At 47.6% G+C, this 22,457-nt stretch overlaps 2 long non-coding RNA genes across 6 annotated transcripts in view; both read right to left on the bottom strand.

The window, feature by feature from the left end:
* LOC139594298 (uncharacterized) overlaps nt 1-7,285 on the bottom strand; it is a 46,384-nt gene extending 39,099 nt beyond the window's left edge. The window contains exons 1-4 of one of the 5 annotated variants that reach the window (XR_011680580.1): nt 6,589-7,285; nt 4,796-5,041; nt 2,151-2,265; nt 1,849-2,014 (exon numbers count right to left, since the gene is read on the bottom strand). This is a non-coding gene — a long non-coding RNA (uncharacterized lncRNA). Of the gene's footprint in view, nt 1-1,848; nt 2,015-2,150; nt 2,266-2,411; nt 2,751-4,254; nt 4,367-4,795; nt 5,042-6,588 lie in introns of those variants that run through there. The other 4 variants (XR_011680578.1, XR_011680581.1, XR_011680582.1 and 1 more) reach the window with 4 other exon arrangements.
* Nucleotides 7,286-8,534: 1,249 nt separating this feature from the next.
* LOC139594028 (uncharacterized) lies at nt 8,535-19,526 on the bottom strand. Its single transcript, XR_011680493.1, has 3 exons — nt 18,129-19,526; nt 11,308-11,370; nt 8,535-8,668 (listed from the first exon to the last, which is right to left on the bottom strand). It is a non-coding gene; the product is annotated as an uncharacterized lncRNA (long non-coding RNA).
* Between the last annotated feature and the right edge of the window lie 2,931 nt (nt 19,527-22,457).

Here is a 22,457-nt window from a genome sequence, read left to right as displayed (position 1 = left end):
AAGCATAACTTAACATTATTTCTGAGGCTGTTGAACATACTAAACTACAAGGAAAAAAATCTGCTTTCAAGTGGTATTAGAGAAACACGAGGATCAGAGTGCTAGCATCAAAGATGTGTCTAAAGAATAACAGATCCACACGTCTGTGTTACAACGAGCGCTCCACTCACTACTAAAGGCAACAGACTAAGATTGCTCTGGCAGTTGTTGGAAATTATTAAGTAGAACATCGACAGCCTTTCAATCTCTAAGCAAAAGACAGAGAGGAAGACATTCTCCATCAGCCCACCTCACACGCTCAATGATCACCCCATGTCTGGCTTGTCTACGTTAAAAATCATTCCTAGCCCCATCATAGCTGAGGTTGGGGAAGGATGCATTCAAAAAGTCTGTCTTATCACAGGACTCCTGGTCTTGCTTTAAAATGGCTTCTAATCTAATTCACTTAAGGCTGAAATCTGGTCTCACAATTATGACTTCATGGCAACAAGACCTGGGATGATATGGGCATGTGGAGAGGCCTTGAATGGCAGAACACAGGCACGATCACACCCTGCTCCTTTTCTCTGCCAGGCTTGTGGGCAGAGGAGCAGGGGGAAAAGACCAGAACTATGAATGCTATGCCTGGATTTTCCTAAGCACAACATCTGAAAGACCGATCAGGGTTTTAACGAAATCCTGTACCCTGCTGCTGAGATTAGACAGGACAGATGCACTTTTTCTGTGTTAAAGCAATGGGGCACATCTTGGCCAGTTATGGGAATCAACATCCCTTAGTTGTGTCTCCCACCTCTCCAGCTGCAAGTAGCATTTGAGGAGTCCTGAGCTCTAGAAAAGGACACAAATAAGCCACCACCTGAGCTGCAGAGGGAAAAAAACCCCTCAGCTTTGGCCCTGAACGTGTGTCTCAATCTGGAGCCTCAGAAGCTGATAAACTCTGCTGGGCTGGAGCTGGTGTGAAGGTGGATTCCTAACCCTGCCCTCCCCAGGTTGCAGGGTGAGGATAAAAGAGCAAGAGGAGCATTGCTCCCATTGAAAGCAAGCGGCCTCAAACTGCTCCCCAGGAGCAGCCCCCGCTGGATGGCCGAACCCCTCGGCAGCCGGGGAAGAGGGGCTTCCCCGGGCATCGGGCGCTCTGGCCGTGCAGGTGTCCCTCCCTGGCGCCGCTAGCACGGGGTGCTCGGCACCTCCCCGCCCGCGGGCACCCCCAGCCCCGCACGGCCCGGCTGCTGCGGGCCCGGGGCCGTGCCCGCCGGCGGGGCGGCAGCCCGGGCTCTGCCGGGGGCGCGGACGGAGCCGGGGCCCTGCGGGCACCCCGTGTCCCGGTGGGAGGGAGCCCAGGGAGGCGAGGCCGGCCGCCTCGGATCCCCATCCGCGCCCCACGCCGGAGAGGGGCGAGGGGCCGCGGACGGAGCGGGCTGGGGCTGCCGACCGAGTGCCGGGGCACCGGGGCTGCCCGGACGGGGCGAGAGCCTCTCCCCGGCCCCGGAGCAGCCGAAGGAGCGCTGCCCGCCAAGGCGCAGCCCGCGGCTGCCCCGGCCACCCTCTGCCGAGGAGCTGGCCCAGCCCTGGGCTTGCTCCCACGCACACACACACTCCGGGCACCCCCTCCGCAAGAGACAGGGCGTTCGAGCTCCCCCCGCCCGGGCAGAGACACAGAATGAAACATTGCAAAGCGTAGGAAAAGATGGAAAAGGTGCTACCTTGGCAACTAGAGGAGGTGAGGAGCCAGCTGGTGGGCTGGGGGCGGTCGCGCTGCCTGCCTGCCTGCCCGCCGCCGGTACTCTCCTCGACTACGCGTATTCTTAAGCAATAACAACGTAATCCGTATTATCCACCCAAGAATACCCGTCACCGAAGAGAGTCAGAAAGCTGCTGCTGTTGCTGCTGCTGGTGGAAGTGCTGCACCGGGACAATAAATCCATAACTATAATTCGCCTCCAGAAGAAGGAGAATCCACAAGGGTTGCCAAGCGATCTTGTCCCATATCCAGTGGACGCTGAACCTTCCCATCCTAAGGAAGCGAACGAGAGGAGTAGGCATTTAATACAGACACGTACAGTCCCTCTGCTCTCCTGCTCCCTTACTGGAGCGGGCAAGAGCTTGCAGGCGAGATGAAAGGAAATAAATCAAAGTAAGGCTGACTTTACCTGGTGATTGCTTGGATTCTTTCTCTGTGCTTCTCTGGTATCCTATTCCCTAGCTGTATGCTCCATCAATTCTCTCTGGGAGCTTGCGAGAGATGTCATACGCAGCAACAGATTCCTGTAAAAGAGATGCACGGTTAAGCACACAAATATTACAAATCTGTTTGCATAGGTGGGCTTGGGAAGGCTCCGATAAAGCAGCAGACACGCCTGAGAGACTTTTCATCTGGGCTTTGGAAATGCATTTTACAAGTCCTGACTCACACTGACTCGATGTGCTACCGAGAGGAGGGAGGGTGGAAAGGAAGGCGATGGAGAGGGAAAAAAAAAATCAAAGAAAAAAATAGCAAAGGCTCCGATCTCAGCAGAGGCACTCCTCTGTCAGGCCTCCTAGAGCCATCAAAATCTAAGGCGAAAAGGGCTTCAAAGTACAGATTGAGCGCACTCCGCTCCCCGCGTGTGCCCGAGCGGCGGAGCCGGGCGGCTGCGAGCGCCGAGCCGGGCAGGCGGCTCCGCGGCGCGGGCGGGGGCGGCGGCGGCGGCAGCAGCGCACCTCCGCCCTGACACCTGCCGCCGCCCTGCCAGGGTTTGCAAAAGGCGAACCGGGGGAAAAAATAACAATAATAAAAGAAGTTATTTCCGAATGGCGCCTGCGGCTCTGCCTGTCACCCGGAGCAGTTCCCTTATCAGCAGCGCTCGTGCCTGGGGGAGGCGGGAGGGGGAAGCTTTGTCTGATGATCTGCCGCGGTGATAATAAACGTTTATTGTTCGCCAACTAAATAGAAAGGATCTCTGCAACGTCATGGCACTGCACACTTCACCTAGCGCTAAAGAACTTCTCCGTGCTATTTCACCCCGGCTCTTGATGCTAAGAACAGCTTCCGTGTGAGTGGCGGGGAGGGGGCAATGAAATTAGCACCACACGGTCCGAACCCGCGCAGAGCAGGGGTACTCCGCACTTCTTCAGCCATGAGTAATTATGCAGCACACACAGCCCTCATTATCCACTGCACTCGGTGACTGACCAGCTTGTTGATTAGATTCCAACTGAAATTAATACAAGATGCTCGCTTTTTCTACAGATTTCTTCCTTAACATGAGCCCTTGCCTCCGTTGACGTATTACCACTATGCTTCCTATGAAAACATACGAGAAGACAGCATTTGTTTTGTATCACAGACTCTTACTTGAATTTGAAAGAAATGAGAAAAACAGTGAAAGAGAAAATAAATACTTTGATAGCTACATTATCTTAAATAATTTAAAAATTATTTCCAACACACCACTCTCCTCTATTTTAATCTCGTTTCAGGTATTATTTCCTGTATCCTCTAACAGAGCAAGCTTTCTAGTCGTATTCTAAATGGCAGCTGGAAAGTAAATAACAAACACTGTAATTTTTCCCCGCTGTGAAACTGAAGGCTGTAACCCCATTAGCTGGCATTGGAACTCAAATAACTGATGCAGTGGGTTTCCTTCAACTTGAACAAAAGCCGTTTGAAAAAGTGAAATGTACCGAGTCATGGCGAAAACAGTCTATACTGATACCCTAGACTGATATTCTCCGAAATTGGGAGGCGCTCCACAAATGCATCGAGAATTAGGCAGAAATCCAAACTTTGCGTAGGGCTGGGGTTTTTTTGTTTGTTTGTTTTTTGGGTTTTTTTTTTTTTTTAATATTAAAGAATGCGATTCTCGGGGAAAAGCAGCCCCGCGCGGCGCCAGCGCTGTGCTCGCTGTGTCCATCTGACACTGCCCTTCCCCTCCCCGAACAACAGCCCCCCCACTACTCCCGCTAATACAGTGCCTGCCGAAACTTCCCGTGCCCAGCCCCGCCGCCGCCGCCCCGCACCGGCCCGGCCCGCCGCACCCCCACCCGCGGGCCCCTCAGCACCCGCGGCCGCGGACAGCGCCGCGCCGCTCCCGGGGCCGCCGCTGCCGCCGCCGGGCCCTGCCAGCCCCGCGCCCCTGCCCGCCCCGGCCCCGGCGCTCCCGGCGGCCGCACGCCCCGGGCACCGGGGCACCGAGCCCCCGCCGCGCTGCCCGCTCGCACCTTCTCCGCGCCGTGCGGGAGGTGCCCGTGGCGGCGCGCCGCGGCACTAAATACCTTTGTTCACCGGCTCCGGAAAGCCATGTTTATCGGCGCTGCCGCCCCGCTCCGCGCAAAAAGAGCCCGGGTGTCGGAGCGCCAGCCCGGCGGGGCCAGGGAAGGGCCCCGGGGAGCACCTCCGCCTCCTCTGCCGTGCCCGCGGAGGGGGACGCACACACCGCACACACACACACACACACACACAGAAGGGAGGGGGATCGGATGGAGGGAATTAAAACAATTAAGCTATCAGCAGCGAAGGTCTGAGCAGAGCTCGGGCTCTCTACGAAAAGCAAATTTCAGAGGGGGGAATATTGATCCCATCCGTCAATAGAGAGGCGCGATGTCTTTCCGTGTGAGAAATTGTTCTGATTTAGGGGGCTCTCTGGTCAAAGGGGAGGGGGCACCGGGGAAAAAAAAGAAAAAAAAGAGAGAAAAGAAAGGAAGAAAATATTCATGCCTGCTCAAAGGGAGCCTCTTTTTAAAATTGCTGGAAGATCGCTCCTTTTGCCACCTACCCAAATAACCACCAGAAATCCACCTCTATTGAAGCGCTTACCCTTTAAATCCAGGTTTCGAGCAGAACTCCAACTGTGTGTAAAGCCAGGGAGTCATCTGATGTGTGATGGGGAATGGGCTCTAGGCAGCAGAAAGCAGCTTTCTCTCCTGGTGCCGGATTACCATGTTAACAAACCCCGTGAAGGGACCCCGGCGCCTCTGGCTGGCCATGTCTCGTTGCTTTCACACATCGGCGGCTGCTCTTGCTTCCCATGTCCCCGGCGATCGCCTCTCAGATGAATGTGGGCTTCCAGAAAAGGAGTCGGGGGGGAGAGGAGGAAAAAAAAAATCGCCTAATGCAATCAAATCGATCTGATCTACACCATCTGTCGCCTGCCACTACACACAAGCGTTAAAATAGGAAAACGGGAGACACTGACAGCTCAGGAAGGTTCTTCTGCAGAGTTCATTTTTAGCAGAGCATAATTGGGTATGGACAGCATACAGTTACCAAAGCTGCTGTTAACCATCCAGTAGAGGATCCCAAACATGCTAATGGTGGATTAATTGAGGAAGATCTGACGTGCAAGCTTCATAGTCTCTTATTCATGACTTCCCAACGGGAAAGGACCAATGCCGTGTGGGACTATGGTAACACAGAGTCAAAGAGCTGCTAAGAAAATGGCTCTGTGTTCATAGCACCTCTCTCTGATAACAAACATATGTCGACCAGAACCGTTTAGCAGGATGGGGAAAATGAAATTTTCTTAGCCGAGGTTAGCAATTCCCATCGCTTGCACTTAAAGACAAGTGAAAAATGGACTGCGGGTCTAAGGCGCTTTCAAGTGCTGGTCTCAGGCTTTGCAGCCAGTGAAAGCAGATGGATCCTGCTCAGATGTGGGGTTAAACCCCAAATTCCTTACTTCTTACTGTCACCAAAGCGCATCCTTAGCAAAGCTCTAAACAAGTAGCTCTTCTAATTTCATCAGGAATGATGCAAGGTCGAGTTAATGCCAGGAACCCTTTTGACTTTTCCCAGCAGGAATGGGGCTTGGGCAAGACATTTCCGATCACTGAAATTTGACATAATCTCAGATAAATATGATGGGGGGGGGAGGGAGGGGGCGGCGAGTTGGGAAGAGTATGCATCCAGACCTGCGATCACCCCTGCTGCCAACACGCCAATTTGGTCGCGTTTTCTAGTCTTTCCTGAATTATGAGGTTATAGAGCCTTATGTATAATTATTAAAGCCATGTATGTACACAAGCCACAGACGCCTACGGCAGCCGCATCTACACGCACCAACGGGGAGACAAAGTGAGCTCTTTTCCATTCCCTGGTGCATCCATTACCAGCGGGGAGGAGGACTACTAGGGCAGGCGAAGGCGAGTTCCCATGCGCCCGCCCCGAGCGGAGGCTGCGGGCCGGGCCGGAGCTGTCCGCCCGCCGGTGCTGAAGGGGGCCCGGCCCCGCACACAATGGCCCCGCTCCGCCGCGCAGGGCGCCGGGCGCCTGCCGCCTCCTCCCACAAAGTCTGCGCGGTCGCCCTGACAATCGCTACAATAATTAGGAAAGTTCCCCTTCGTTTCCATATCTCCTGTCTGAGTCGCAAAGAAAAATAACGCAAATAATACGAATCCAAGCAGCTGAATGTAAACGTTCCGGTAAACAATTATCATTTAGGGTAATTGTGGAGTCAACCCCATGATTTTCCTGGAAGTTTGGTGTTAATATCTTTAAAGAAGTCTAACAGTTATGAATTAGAATAGCCTTAAAAACATAGCCTAAAGACAAACCAAACACTTTACCCGATCTTTTGTTTCAATACACGTTAATTAAGCACTGCTGCCTACCTACACAGCATTCTCGGGTCCCGGCCGCGGCGCCGAGCCAGCGAGCCCCGCTGCCTTTGTTGGCATTTGCGTCCAACTATTGCCCTCTGCAGGTCAAGTCCCAGCCGCGGCGAGCGCTCCGCCGCTGTCGAGCGCCCCACGGACGGAGCCGCCGGGCTCGGCGCCCCCGGCCCCTCTCCGACAAAGATCCAAGTTTTGTTGGGTTTGGTTCTTCACCACGAGGGCTCAGACGTGTTTTCTTTAGGAGGGGCTACGAGTGGGGAGAGCCGGCACCAGCACTGCTCAGGCCGCCCTCAGCCTCCATTCCAACCCTGGCCAGGAGATGAGAAGACTGAAAAAGGCGAGGTGCCGCTCTGAAGACGTGTCGTTTCCTTTCTCCCCTTGTCTGCATAAGACTACGGCAAGCTTCCTAGCAAACCCTGCCCTTCCCCTGGGTTTGCAGAAAAAGCAGGAAGAACCCAGGACCAAACAGGATTGAGCGGGTGGCGACACTCAGGATCCCCCCGACTTCTCCAGTCGGGCAACTTTTCTTCGGGCACAACTTCATAGTTTGCTTCTCTCACTCCCGATCCCAGGGAGACCTCACGGGAAGCCAGGCGGCGGCTGCGAGGGGGCAGCCCGGCAGCAGCCCCTCCCTCAGCCCCAGCCCCTCAACCCAAAGGGATGCTGCTTCCTGCTCCTGCGGGGACAGCGGGAACTTTGGGCACCGCCCGGTGCCGCTCCGGCAGTCACGCTCTGCCGTGCCTCCGCACGCATCGGCACCGCTTACACGGTAACGAACAAAACGCTGTACCAGAGAATAAAACCCCAACCAGCCTAGTGTTACGGCGTTGGGGTTTTGCTACTTATAATTCAGGAGATTCGGTGCCTAATAAAAGGTGGCCGCTCCCTTTCTTTTTCCCATCACACCTACACACGGGTTCGTAAGGACCCGCTCTATTACCCTCTCTCCGCTTGCTGCCCGGGGTTAACACTGCACACGGGCTTCGGCACAGACCGCCTGCCCCCGCGGGCTGCCTGCGCCGCGCTGCCGCCTATCACCCTTTCGCATATGACGGTGTTTTCCCGGAGCCGCAGCGAGGCGGGGAGGGCGGCTGGGCTGCGGCCAGGCGGCGGCCCCGGTCCCTGCCGCAGGCGGCCCGGGGAGGGGCAGCGGCCGCGCACCCCGCGCTGCCGCAGAGGCGGACACGCGCCGGCCTTTTGTCTCCCGGCAGCCGCCGCCCATCCCGGCCGGGTGCTGCCGCTCCGCCCGTCCCGCGTTCCCCGGCCCGAGCCGCGCCGGGCGGAAGCTGCGCAGGGGCGTTCCGGGCCCGGCCGGCGCGTCCCGCACCCGCGGAGCCGCGGCAGTGCCGCCGCGGTGGGGTCGGCGGGCAGGCGGGGGGAGAGCGCTGCGGGGGGCTGCCGGTGCCTGCGGAGCGGGGCCCGGCCGGGCCGGGCCGCCCCCGGGCTCAGCCCGCCTGCGCGGAGCGGGGCGGAGCGGCGGGGACCCCTGCTGGCCGCGCACGGGGCCGCAGCCGGGCCGGGCCGGGCCCCGCCCGAGGAGCGCCCGCCCCGCCCGGCCCCACCCGGCCCCGCCCGAGGCGATGTCCCCACCCGGGGTGACGGCAGGGGACGAGGGTGTGGGCACAGGCGGGGCAGGGAAGGGAGGGGAGCCGGGTCAGCCGCCCCTTCCCGTGGCAGGACAACGGAGGCGCGGGGCTGCGCCAGCATCTGCACGCTCCTGTTCCCGCAGCAGGAGCGGTCGCCTGCCCTCGGGAAGGAAGGCACTGCCAGCAGGCTCTCGGCAGGCGTCCCCTCCAGAGGGCTGCACCGTGGGGGATAGGGCCCAGCCTCTGCACAGAGGCTTCAGCCGTTCTAGAAGAAGGCTGCCCTGCCACTTGCCCCTGCCACCACCCCACTCTCCCATCCTCAGCAGCCAACACGAGGAGTTTCTTGTTCAATGTTACCTTGACCTGTTCCAGGTCTGCTCCTGTGTCGGTTCTTGAGAGCAGGGAAGGATTACCTGGAAATGTTGAATAACATCTCAAGTGCGAGGCTGGTGAGATAATCAAGGAATTGAAGAGACTCTGAACTGAGGAGCCTAAAAAACAAAATACACATGATGGAATTTGAGACAGAAGTAGCTAGTCACAATGTTTTTCCAGAACACCACCTGGTTACATCCTGGTGGTGTCCTGGCTTTTACCTGGGGACACTGGACTTGCCTGGAATGATAGTCTGGTTCCCTGGTTTTCTCAGGCATGATACCTAGTTCACAAACTGATTGAGATCCATTTGAAAGCCCTTACTTTCTCTGGCCCTACTATTCCCCTTGGAAAACTGTTCCTGAATCTCATAACTTGGCTTAAGATTTCCAGGCTGTGTTTATTAGGGGCCCGTTTATATCCATTTGTTCAGATGCCAATTTTGTCCTTGAACTTAATTAGTTCTGATATTTACTTCCCTCACAGTGTACTAATATTCCTTCTCATAATTTCTTTTGTTTAAATCAAGCTTTTCGGTCTTGTCTCATAAGATAGAATCTTCATTTCCCTGATTATACTCATATCCTAGCAACTTATAAAAACTGGGTCGTGACCAACACCCAGAAATTACAGTTTTCAAAAGGGTTCATTATTCTATCCATTTTCAGTTTGACCAAGACACAAGTAAGGAGAATGATTAGCATAAGGTCAGACAAACCACAATTCTCCTGACTTCAAGTTCTTTTGTAATCTATCAGGGACATGAGTTCTGAAAGGCTTGTGGTTTATAACTTGGCATTACATCAATGCACATTTATATACCTATATATCATTTCCTGGAGAGGAAGAATGGCCTTGTAGTTAAGAGGGTACATTAGAAATCTGGAGACGTGGCTTCGAATGCCAGGTCTGCCATAGGCAACAGAGGTAACTTTAGCTAGTCCTTTAGTCTTTTGCCACATTTCACCACTTTTAAAATGGAAACAGCAATCTTCCTATTCTTGCCTCTTTTTCTTTTCCATGTACTCATTTCCACCTTAAGGTCTCAGACCAAGCACCTCCTTTCTGGGTACTGCTGGTGCCTGGCACTTTGAAGTTGAAATGTTTCTGTAACTCTTAAGTAGCAGTCAAAAATAGACAATACTCTTAAAAAGTCTTTAGGCTCTAAGGGTCTATCAGAAAAGCTTTTAGTATCCATGCTAGGGACTGGAATTCCTGAGGTCTTCAGCCCACTGATTACCTTAAAAACCACTCTCTGTCATTAAACTAAGCCCAGGGACCAGCAGTAAAGCCAGAGACATTTCACTGAAAATCTGCATCCTGGCTTCTGGTTTGCAAGTCTCTGCATGGTTGAAAACCAAGTCAAACCTTTTTATTATTATTATTACTATCATTATCATTAACTAATTAATTTAAACATAGGTGCAATTTAATGCATTTTCTTCACCATTTTTCAATTCAGAAGGCAATTTTTATCAGCTAATATTGTGAAAAAACAGAACTAGCTTGGGAAGCCCCAACAGCCCCATAGCTGGAGTGGTTCTGGTAACAACAAATGCTATCATTGCTCTTCCCCAGCAATCCAAGTACAGAAGGTTGAGACTGAGCACAGAAACAGAGAGCACTCTGTTGAGCTGAGGTGAAGCAATGATATTTATGGGAGTAATTATCACAGAGAAAAACTGGAAAAATATGATTACAGCAAATTGTAACTCACTCAGATATGTTCTTCGTTGTTAGAAATAGCTCAGCTGAGACCAAACCAATATGAACAACAGACTGGGAGTGTCAGACACTGATTCTCTGGAGGCTGATACCATCAGACCCTCTGAGCAGAACATGATCCAGCTTTAACATATTAGAGAGATTGGTGTCAGCAGCCTGCATCTCTTCCCAGCCATTGTACTCACTTCAAGAAACCTAACAAAATGTGAGCTGCTGGGCTCCCCACTGGAAAAGCTGACCTGGAGATACTGTCCCTACAGACCACTGGCAAGAGAGGCATCTGTCTCTCAGAACTGGGCAGTTCCCCTCCACAGCAGTTGTAGCTGCTGAGTGCTGCGGGGCAGCCTGCGGAAGATGCTCAGGCTTCAGAGTGCAGCTGTGTAAGTGAGCAGGGTGACACGGCCACACTCAACACCCACCTCTGAGCTGGCACTGCCTTCCCATTTGGTTCCTTTCTGGGCTTCAGCTGCTCTGTTTGACAAATGTGTGAAACCTTCAGAGAGCTTCTCTGTGGGTGCAGCCATGGACTCGCCTCAGCATGTGGGGAGTGAGCAGCACCCTGGCCAGAGGATGGGTTCTGCTGGAGGAACTGCAACTGCCCAAAACCTGTAATGGGGTGTTGAGTCTCAAAGGCCTTAGAGGAAATGAACTATACATTCTGCAAGCTTGGAGGCTTGTGTTGAAGGAGAGGACATGGCAAAGAAAAGGAACCTTCAGAAGCTGTGACTGCTCTGTACCATTCTGTGAGGCCTGTGTGTGCAAGGGTCTGAACACCACTTGTGCAGACAGACTTTGCACTTTCATATTCACTTGAAGTCCTGGCTTAATGCAAGTCATCTGCATCATGGTAAATGTCTTGCCAGTCAATTATACCTGGGGAGGGACTTTCACCACACTTTCATAGTTGAATGTTTTACAGATTTCATCTAATATCTTGCAACCGATGTTTAGAAATTTTTAGAAGCAATAACCAATATTGTGTAAAAACAAAAAATATCACTTAAAGTAGTCAATTGTTAAATGTACCTACCCCATGGACCAGATGCATCAAAGAAGTTCTTCAGGTGTCTTGAGAGCTTTTGCTGCTCTCGATCTGTGAGAAGAATAATAAATGCTATTTACCTTTTAATTAAAAAAAAATACCTTGCAAATTAAAGACATGTTCTTGCACATCAAAATTTAGTTAGCATCCATTTTTATTGTGCAGACTATGGCTCTCCAACAACCTATTGAGCCCACAGACATCTGAACACTCATTGCTGCTTCCCTTTTCCCCTACATTTTGGGCATGTGTTAGATTTTGTCACATCCAAGGGGGAAAAATTCTGTAACTAACTGCTAATGCTTAAGCAGATCTCCTGCTTAATATTCTTTCTGCTTACAAATCCCTCTAAATATATTGGTGTGTCCTGACAAAGGCAGAGGAGCAGTTTTGGACACTTGTGTGACATACATCTTACTATCTTACGTAGAAAATTTGACAGTGAATGACAGAACACCTTAGAGGGATCTAAGAAGATGATAAAGGCAACAGCTTTCACATGAATACAGTCTAGTTCCTAACAGTTACAAGCTTTTTTTACATGCATCCTTGTAATTTGACATTTATAATTCACTGTAGTGCTGAATCTCTGTCATTTTCTCACCGTCAGGTTCTCTATACGTGGATGTACATGTCCTTTCTAATTAGTATACCTATTTGAACATTTAATCTCATCCCTCAACCTTATTATGCAGTTGCATATTGATCTCTTATGTATCAACAAATTATTTCGGTATAACATATACAGTTTTATGTTGCTTCCCTCTCAGAACAGGTGCCTGTATCCTCTCTTTTCCTGGTTGCAAACCCATTTTGTAAAAAAAAGCACTGTAATTCACAATGGATTTAATAATGGGTAAAAATAAATATCCTGCAATCCTGCAGAGAAACATTAACCCTTGAGATTATATATATGCACACACACAGAGTGAATCTTTTACTGTGCATAGCATCTTCCTCATAGGGAGCACCTAAGACCTTTTCCTAGGCATTGATGCCTTTGCAACACTGGTAAACATTAGACGTATTTTATCCTTGGAGAAGCAGTACAGAAATATTGCAGAACTTGCTCAAGGTAAGCAAAGAAAACAGCGAGACAGCTGCAGACAGAGCAAGCCCTGAGGTCACAGCTCCTGACCTGAAGCCCACTGGAAAACACAATCAATATGAAAATCAGGTTGCATTTGCAGGCCCCCGTTGCAGGACTGACCTTTCACTGCTCACTCATCATTTTGCATTAGTAACTTGGGTGGTGCCATGCCATCGCCTGATATTCCTGTTTATTAGTTAACTTAGTTGAGGTTTAATTCAATTGAAATGAAACCTTCTCCGTGTCACGTTAAAACAGGCAATGGAGGACACACCTTTTATTAACAGTCATACTGACACTGAAGTCAAATAAAGGATTTATTTTAATGTTTTAAATGCTATGGCTTTGTATTTGAATAGGGGATATTCGAGTGGTTGTACTCCTTAGAGCACAGAATTAAAACTTCCCTTCTACTGGTATTTAAAAAGATATCTTAGGGAAAAATTCAAAGCAAACTTTTTCCAGCTTTCAGCTGGGAAAAAGTGTGTTATACACAAATACTGAAAACCATTTTAAATGCTGTTAACGCAACTTGTGGTTTTGACAGATAACAGGTTTACATTGAAAAGAAAACAAAAGCCAGTAGCAGATCAGAAGAACTCACCCATATAGTTTAGAAGAGTACATAGTGGGGATAAAGACTATTTTAAAGAAAAAGAGAGCAGGCACATGGATGTCAGTCTGTTGTTCATACTGTTCAGTGAAAGAGCTGGGAATGTTACAAGCAACCAGCTCTGTCCTGACAGCCTCAGACTGGGAACCCAGGGCAGATCCTGCGCTGCCTCCTCTAAAGGTTTCCCATTTAGTCATGCAGTATTTTCAATGGGGAAGGAAATCTGCTCAGGACATTACTTTCACAAATATTGATCTTTACTTCTGCTGATGCATAAAGCAGATGTAAGCAGCACAAGAAAGATTTTGTTCATGTACTGTTTTTTTTCCTTGGGCCTAATTATTGATCTGCAAAGTTCCACTTGGTTTTCACAAGTATAATACAAGAAATGGAAGAAACTAAGTTTGTTTTTGCAGCTCTCTAGTCTGAACATCTTTTTCAAATGACCTTGATAGTGCTGGTTGGCAGTTTACCTTTTTATATGGCTTTAAGTTTCTTCTAAAATAGAGTCCTAGTAGCACCTAATAAAAAAATTATTCTTATGAAGAGATGCCCTGGAAAATATAAATAGCATCAAATAGCATCTAAATATTCCTAAATACAAAATGGAAAGCAAGTGATTAATTTATTCATTTTAAATTTAGAAGAAAATATATGCATCATATTTTATATTTATACTCTCACTGTGCTTATATACATATATATATGTTAATCTTTAAGAATCATACTAGAAATCTCTTCTCTCCTTTAATATCTGACTTGGGAAAAATTCCTATTTAGTTGGTGAAGATTTTCAGTAAGCAGAAAATGATTAAGGATTTTAGAATATGTTGCCTGGGTCAGAAGTGTCTTTGGAAACAAGACAAGTCTGTGAATTTTTAGGATTTTTTCCACAGCAGCTGAATATGAATTGGAGGGCTTCCAAATCCAAGAAGAACAATGCATTGCCACAGCCTTACTCACAGAAAGCCATGGAATAGTCCCAAAGAAACAGCCAGAAACACTATAGCTTCATTGCAAAAGTTTGTGTAGCTTAAAAAGTAGGGTAAGAAGTTTTTCCATGAATGTGAATATGTTTTTCTTTGAAGATAATGTTTTTTGATTAAGAGTTCTGTTGGCCCCAAGTCCCTGTTCTGCTGACTTTTTTGCTTGGTCAGGCTTCCCATTGCCATTTCTGAGATCCGGGAGTGTGAATCTCCACTTCCAGCATCCTTAAATGCAGAGCTCTTCCAGCATTTTGTTAACGTAAACCAGGCCACGAAACAAAATTACCTCTTGAGTTCTGCTTTGTGGCAGAGAATCTGTGCTTTGCCCTGAGGCAGGTGAGCTGCCCCCCCAGGGATCAAACAGCCAGGCTTCTCTGAGCCCATGCTTTAGCTTAGGTCTCCAGTAAAATCAAGTGCACTTTGTACTTGTGAACATTTACATACAGTATACAAAAAGTGCTACAAGAGAAAGCTCAGAAGTGTGAGCCAATGTATCATTCCCTTTCATATATCTCTCCTATTTTCTCATCCTATTACTTCAGATCAGCTCTAATCTCATATCTAAACAGTCAGTCCAAAGGGAAAGTGCCTATTTACAGGCTGGATTAAGAGCTTTAACAAAAGGCAAGGCAGAAAGCCATTCATTTACCATATAAGAAAAAGAATGTCTTTGTATTTTATCACTTGCCAGCATCTTCCAAACCTTTTCTTTGTGTTGCTCCCCTTCCAAACAGAAAGTAGATTGGGAAGTTCCTGTCTTGCAGAATGGATCAAGAAAAGGAAAAAAACCATATTGTTCAACTTTCCCTTTTTACCTCTAATAGGTTTACTTTTGCTTCACCCCTCAGGGCTCCTGCATATGTGTTTAGCTGAAACCCCACACTGCTGCCTTGTTAGACCTTTTGCCAAAATTTTCCTGAAGAAGCGGGCATTTGGAAGAGAACAAGAATGGAAGATGAGGGAAGTGCTGGAGTGAGGGAAAAGTGAGTGTTCCTCAGCCAACCCAAGGAGCAGTCCCTATCTAGAGCACAGGCAAAGAGAGGAGATGCCCCAGGCACTGTGGAGGGGAGGGACAGGCAGTGGGCAGAGAAGCACATGGCAAATAGAGCTGCAGCAAGAGTGAACAAAGCAGGTTCAGTCGTGAGGGGATAACAACACATGGTGTGAGCATGGAGGGGAGCAGGGAGCCTCTTCTCTCAGGCAGCCACCACGCAGCACATCCTGCCAGGACCTCCTCAAACAAGCACTGCAAGGCCCCAGGGCTGTAGCAAGAGAGGGGAGAAAAGGATTGCTCCATCTTGGATTATTTATCTTGGGGGACATGCTAAGATAGGAAACAATCAAGGGTTAGTTTAGGATAATCAAAACTTTCAGTTTTTGAGATATCTAAATGTTTGCTTTAATTTCTTTTTCAATCTGTTTGCTATAGCACTTTTTGAAACAAAAGCCATAATTTCCAAATAGCTGAAGTTGAACATTTGTAATTATTCATGAAAACAAAAACCCTATTATTTTTTAATTAAAAAAAAATCAGACTTTCTTGATAAAACAGAAGTCAGAAGTAAGAAAGGATGACCTTAAAAAAATTCCCAATGATATACCTGAATGGAGAAAAACTGAAGGTGGGTAGAACAGAGTGGAGCCAGAAGCAAAGCATTACTTTCTGAATCTTTACTCAGGCTCATACCCACAGCCCAGCTCAGATTTGTAAGGTTTAACCTGGGTGAGCTTATAAACTCAAAGTTCCCATTAACTTTCACTCCTTGCAACTTGCCCCAAGCCTGCCTGCAGCTTTGCTGAGCTGCACCAGGGTCTCCACCTTCCAGCCCCAGACACTGTCTGGGGATGGGGGCCCTTTGCCAGCACAGCCCTGGCAGGCCCTGCACCCCCTCATTTTTTGTACATACTCTGGTATACTCCTTACAGCTCCCTTTCTCAACCCCAGCACCTTTCTTCACCTTCTGGTAAAATTCCTCTGCTCCAAACTGCACCATGGCAGGCAGACTCAGGCAAAGTAATTCCCTGCCTAATGGCTCTTCAGTGTGTGTATTAACCCAAATCACCTGCCTGAGCCACCCAGGGTGAATGATCCCTCATTACCTCTGCTCTGGGAGATGGATAACACCATCCTGAAAGCTCAGGGTGGGTTTCATCTCTACAGACATTTCTGTGATAAAACAATTAATCATGTCATCCAGCATTTTTCATTAGAACATCAGTGTGGGCAGTGTATTTTTAATAGTGTTCATTTCTCATCAGTGCCTGTTTGGTTCATCTTACCTTCTCACAATTAACTGAATTACCAGTTTCAGAGACTGCAGGGAATTTCTTCCATGTTCTTCCATTTTTCCTCAATTCATCACAACATTGGCAGGGATTCTTGAGGCATTTTGTTCTTTTCTGTAATATGACACTTCAGCAAACTTTATTTAAGAGAATCCCTACCCTAGCATGTGGATACTGACCTTGTTGCCACCTAATCTCTTTTAATGGCTTGTTACTGTTGTGGCATTTGATCTCTTGCTCTTTATCTCATTAGCTAGGAGGCTCAGATCTGTGTTGGAAGGCCCGTGGTATGAGGTGTGGTTTACAGCACATACTCAGTAGAAGAACACACTTGACTGCAGCAGGAGGGAACTGGCTTAGATGGCCAAACTCGTCTCTTCCCAAAACTTCCCAAGCACCTCTCCCATCTTCCACTCGAAATGATGCAACACCTCTGGCTTATTCCAGTAGGAGAAATACCAATCCAATATTATGGCTTATGCCAGTGGGAGTTGTACCAATCCAGGATTAAGGCACATCCTTCCTTCTTTCTTCCAATTATGCATGAAGAGGCACACAACCAATGGGAGCTCCTTCCCCAGAAACAATAAGAGAAATCCACCATTTTACTATGCTTTCCCCCTCAACACACATAGCTTCTCTTCTGCCTTTCTTAAGTCACTTGTCTTTTTGCAAAACAAGAGGACTCATCACAGCTTTTAAGTGGCCACAGCCACTGCGATACAAGGTAGTGCATTCCACATTAAATCAACATTAGAGAGAGGAATGAATACAATCTACCCAACAAATACTTTATTGTGAAAATTATTAAAATTCATAGCTTAGAGGTGTGAATGCTTCTTTAAGAAAGGTACTTATGTTATCCCCAAAATAGCACCAGTATCATGTGATGTTCCAGTTGCTATGGTTACCACAAATTTGTTATTTAATAGCAAAGAAAATAGATGCACAAAACATGCTAATTATAACTGGTACAAATTTTTCTAAATGTTTTATATGAATATGCATGCATGTTTTATGCATAAGGAATAGGAATGCCCTTTTTCAAATAATTCTTCAAGTTTTTAGAAGCATTTTAGTAACTGGCAGGGAAGTACATTGTGTGGCTCTCAGCAGCAAAGAAGAAAGAGTCTGAAAAATTGAAGATGGGCACTTTGTCTAAAACCATGCAGTTTTGTATTCAAATAGCAGAAGAATCCTGAAAAATGCAGGAGGTTTAAATTTGTTGAACCTTGTACTTTCCCAACTGAATTTGCATTGTTTCTTCTTCATTGCAGAGATTGAAGTTCCTGAGAAACAGTTGCAGGACCATTTAAGTGAAGTTGCATTTTATGAAATTATAATGTTAATATAACCCTGATACAGAAACCAAAGTGCTCCAGTCACTGCCAGAATCAATACTGCTCGATACAACTACAGCCTGGCTCTGCCTGCAGCTCCTGGGCTCCCACCTGTGTGCAGCAGTGCACTGGCTCCACGGGCTGGTCCCTGCTGCTCATGGCTCCCAGCAGGATGCATCTCGGTGTGCCCCACTGCTGCAGGCTCCTGCTGCAGGGCCCGGGGGGCCCTCCATGGGCTGTGAGCTCAGGTGGCACTTGGCAGAAGCACAGGCTGTGAGCACAGCATGGAATGATGCTGCTGTGGACTCGTATCTATTGCAAGGAGAAGTACATGGGCTGGCTTTTGTTGTGCAGAGGAGAGATGGAAGGGATATGTATGCAAACAGATCTGGTATAATTCCCCTTTCCTTTCTGTTCTCCACCAGATGCTCCCAGAGGTAAGTCTGGGGGACAAATGCATGCAGTACTTTAAGTGCTGGAACTGTAAAACTCACCAGCCCGGCAGGGTCCTGGGGAGGAGCAAGACAAATCATTCCTTTCCTTGGGTAGTCTGTGGCCGTGGTGAAAAGACTCTCAAGCCTAAAGTCAACAAAGATATGATTGTGAGTGGTGGGAAGAAAGTAACTGGCTCCAGGCTGGTGCAGGAAAGCTGCCAGCAGTGGCCCAGTGTGCAGAGCCAGATGTTACTCAGGGCTCTGCTGGGTTGGTGCCTCACCACTCACCCAAATTCCCACCTCTTCCCAGAGAGAGGAGGGTGGTGCCGTGCCTTTGGGGCAGCAGTATCATATGGCAGACTCTGCCGCACTCGGGGGTCATTGCTGAAAATGTCACCACTGTCACTTGAAATCAAGCCCTCTCCTCTCATAGAGGTTTTATCTCTTCCCTTACAAGGCTGCACCAGCCGTGGGCAGAATTAAAGTTGTGTGCATGCACTGTGCTGCCAAATGGCCGTACTTAACGGCACCCACACCCAAGGCACTTATTGATGCTGCTGGCTGCTCCCTTTCACACCCAGAGCACATGCTAGCTGGCTGCTCTATTTCAGATGTTGCAGTGTCAGTGGTACTGACTGAAAAATCTTCTCTGTGGCTTGCTGTCATGCCGTGATTGATATCAGCTGTAACAAGAAAAAATGTTATGGCACTGTAATTCTGCTTGATGCAAGGTAGTCTTTGATCTTTACCATTTTGCAAAGATTATAATACACGCTTATTTGATAAATAATACCCTTTCACCAGAGTCATGTAAAGTGGAAGAAAAATTGGCAACTAAACTTTTGAAACTTCTCTGGTGCAGGTGTTGATGTTTTCAAAGCAAAAGGTTAAATAATAGGATAAAACCCCACTTGCCTACTTATAAGCAGACGTGACTAGTAAGAACTTACTAGACCAGCCCTTTTGGGCTGGTTTCTGTGCTTGCATGTGCATCATAGCAGCGGCAGGGCGCCAGCTCCTGGCAGAGGCACCGCAGCCAGGAGAGCAGTGAGGGAGCTGGGGGCTGCTGGGCCAGCTGTGACTCCCAGCCTCACACAGAAGCAGAGGGGGATATTCGCTCTGGAATATTCTCTGTAGAGAAATTCACCCACAGAAATTCAGAGCTGTGGGATCCACACAAATAACAATGCTCACTCACTCAATCTGAGTATGAAATGGACCCTCAGACAGGGATGGAGGCCCAGCTCTTCCAGCCCCCAAGGACAAGCAACAGACAGCATTTGGCATCCCTAACATAATTTCTTCAAATTAGAGCTCTTTAGGTGAGTTGGGATTTAGGTTTCCAAGTCCCTTTCTAAAGATTCTAATTGTATTGGGGTTTTTTCTGCTTTTTAATTTGAATGATTATTTGGATACAGCAAAAATGAGCAAACCCCAGCACCATAGCCATGAGAAAGTGTTCTCATCAGGTAATCATTTATTAAAACATTTTAACCAGCTGGTATGAATATGATTGTCAGTGGAAAATGACAGGGAAATATGTGCTCCCATCTGCACTACCAAGCCAGGAAACATTCCAATGTAGGAGTTTTTCTTCATTATCATTGCTCTTCCATACCCAGAACAGTGCACCTGAGCATGAGCCCTCGGTTGGTGGGGCCTTGGGATGCGAGCAGGAGCCTGAAAGGGGAGATGCAGCCCCAGGCACCAGGTCTGCCTTGTGGCTTTGCACTGCTCTGGGCTGCTCATCGCAGACCAAGACCCTCACACAGCCTGGGGGTCAGTGCAGTTTTATTTCACCCAGAGGTGGACAGCCCTCCATGCAAACCTATTTACAGCTGAGCTCAGATTTCTGGCAGGGGTTTGCCAGGGCTGTCTCAAAGGAATGGGCACATTGGCAGTGGGATTTAGCATCCAATGGTACTCTGCCAAATCCATGAAAGATTTTGCATGGCAAGAACAGGGTGTAACTCCAAGGCCATGATTATTTTCCATGTAAATGTCTGTTTCAGTTTGTGCTTAAATGATTATCTGTCATTGATTTGTGTGCCTAACTACAACTGCTTCAAGCTGTTTTCAATTATTCTGTTCTCAATACGACGCGATCCCAAGGATTAGCCATACCGAGTGCCACAAACCACCTTGCAGCAACAGAGTCATAAACTGAAGAGGATAGAAAGGATTTTAATAGGAGATTAAAAGGAAGAAGTGACTCACTGGATGAGAGAAAAGAGGGAGTGCGCAGGCTTTGACTGCAGGAGAGCTGCTTTGTGATGCTTCTGAGTGCACCAAGGACCCCAGGTTAATATAATAATTCTTCTTTCCTTATCATGCAGGTCTCGGGTAATGATTTCATAATTAGGGGTGTACTTAAAAACAGGTTTTAAATGAAGCATGTGTTCTGTCTTTGCACTAAGAGGAGGTGGCTAGTTGCAGGGTAACATTGCACACAGCTTGCTTCCTTGCCTGCTGAATTCTCTGCAAATTTTATGCTTCTTTTTCTGTCTTTCTAATTGAAAACCTGCACTTTTGGAGAGAAACTGTATTTCTCCTTGGCAGTTTTCTCCTACACCAGGATTGATATTTTAAGAGTAAACAACATTCATCTACTCCCAATCCCGTGTCCCCTGGAGGGGGTAACCTGCACTCTCCCAGACCTAGCACCCAGGTGATACACAACACTGCTGCCAACAGCTGCTCCAAGGTTTATCAGCTAGGATTGGTAACACACTCCTACAGCAATCAGGATCTCAGAGTGCTCCAGTGTTTCTCTTTACACATACTAGGAAGTCTTCATGCTGAGTAATTAACTACCTACACTCCTGCAGTAGCCCTTTGTGACAGTATCCATCAGCTGGGAAAATGTAACTGTTACTGACTTTCTAAGAACAGCCATTAATATTCTAACTTTCAACCAATTTAAATATTTGAACTTTCTGAGTGCTCAGTTGAGATGAATAACATGGAGAGGCACACTCAGATTAAATCCTCTATGACTTCTATCAATACAGAGAGCAGAAAGAGAAGTTATTTGTCTGACATACAAATATATATATATATATATATATATATTTGTAGCAGATAAAATCAAATGTGTTATCACTATCTGCACTCTGCTATGTATATTTTAAAACATTATGAGTGGATAGGTACATATACAGCAGTAGTTTACAAGAGATAAGCATCATTAATTTCCACACAGCTATATGTTTTCATGGGCTTCTTAACCTTTTAATATTAAGTAAAATAGCAACTATTCTATATCCTTGGGAATATCACAGTTTTGAAACATTTCTGTTTAAAATACAGAAAATGCCACTGCAGTAAAGATTTGGAAAGCAAGGTACATGGCATAGGGAGCTGGGGATTGGGTTCCCAGCTGATTTTCAGGACTTGCTTGATCTGAATTGATTGAAACCCCAGAGGGAGGCACAGTGCCAGCAAGAAGAGAGGTGTCTGCAGAGCAGGATTCTTGATCCAATGCCACCTGCCAGGCTGCCCTGGCAGAGGCTTCCTACCTGACCAGAGTTTCTGGGCATTGGGAAATCTGGTGACAATGTGGAGTGATAACTCTTCTTCTGGAGACAGCTGTCTCACCTTGTATGACAAACTATTTCCTTTTCTAGGCCAACATTCAAAAAGCTGTCAGATCACTTTAATCTGTTGAAATTTGAGCAAATTAAAATAAAATATGCCAGTCTCCAAAGTAAAGCCAAACTCTAAATGCCCCAGTACTGAATCTACAAGACCAATAAAAACAACAGGGATGTCTGCAGTAGCTTTTTCAGAACACAAACTAGTTGACTCTAAACAAAGCTTTTGTATAACTAGACTTTTCCCATGGTACACCATATCCTTGTAATCAGTCTTCAATCAATCTCTTCTCTAACTTTCAATAATAAGATGCAATGAAGTTTGCCCAAATAATAATAATAAAAAAAAGTGTATGCACAAAAGACCAATCATCCCCATGGGGCAGTGGTGGAAAACTGTAAAACCAGATGTCTGATGTTCTCCTGTTGCAGTATCATAGGGGGAGTGAATTATTATTTTCCAAAAAAGAAAGGCAGCCAGCTGAATCCCAGTATTCCTAGTGAGGTTCAACACATCACTACTTTAAAACTGAAAAAACAAAATGGTCTGAATAGAAACAATTAGTTGAAAGGGCATGGTAAATAGCTCAAGTACATGTTGGAAATCCACCTGCAACAGTATTTTAGAACCTATCAAGCTATGCTCTTTGACCTTCCATGCAGCAGGATTGCATCTTTTGTGTCTCAAAGTTCTCACTGAGAATTACCATTTAAAAGAAATAGCCTCATTTTTACCCAGTCTGAAGTGTACATTGGTAAAGAAGAATTTCCTGAATGCAGGTAAGTGAGCCTAGAG

This window comes from Agelaius tricolor, unplaced genomic scaffold (genome assembly GCF_023055355.1).
Source record: "Agelaius tricolor isolate 1412-34295 unplaced genomic scaffold, bAgeTri1.0.p SCAF_11, whole genome shotgun sequence".
NCBI classification, from domain to species: Eukaryota; Metazoa; Chordata; class Aves; order Passeriformes; family Icteridae; genus Agelaius; species Agelaius tricolor.
The sequence above is the reverse complement of the archived record's forward strand: the minus strand, read 5'-3'. Positions and strand labels throughout refer to the sequence as shown.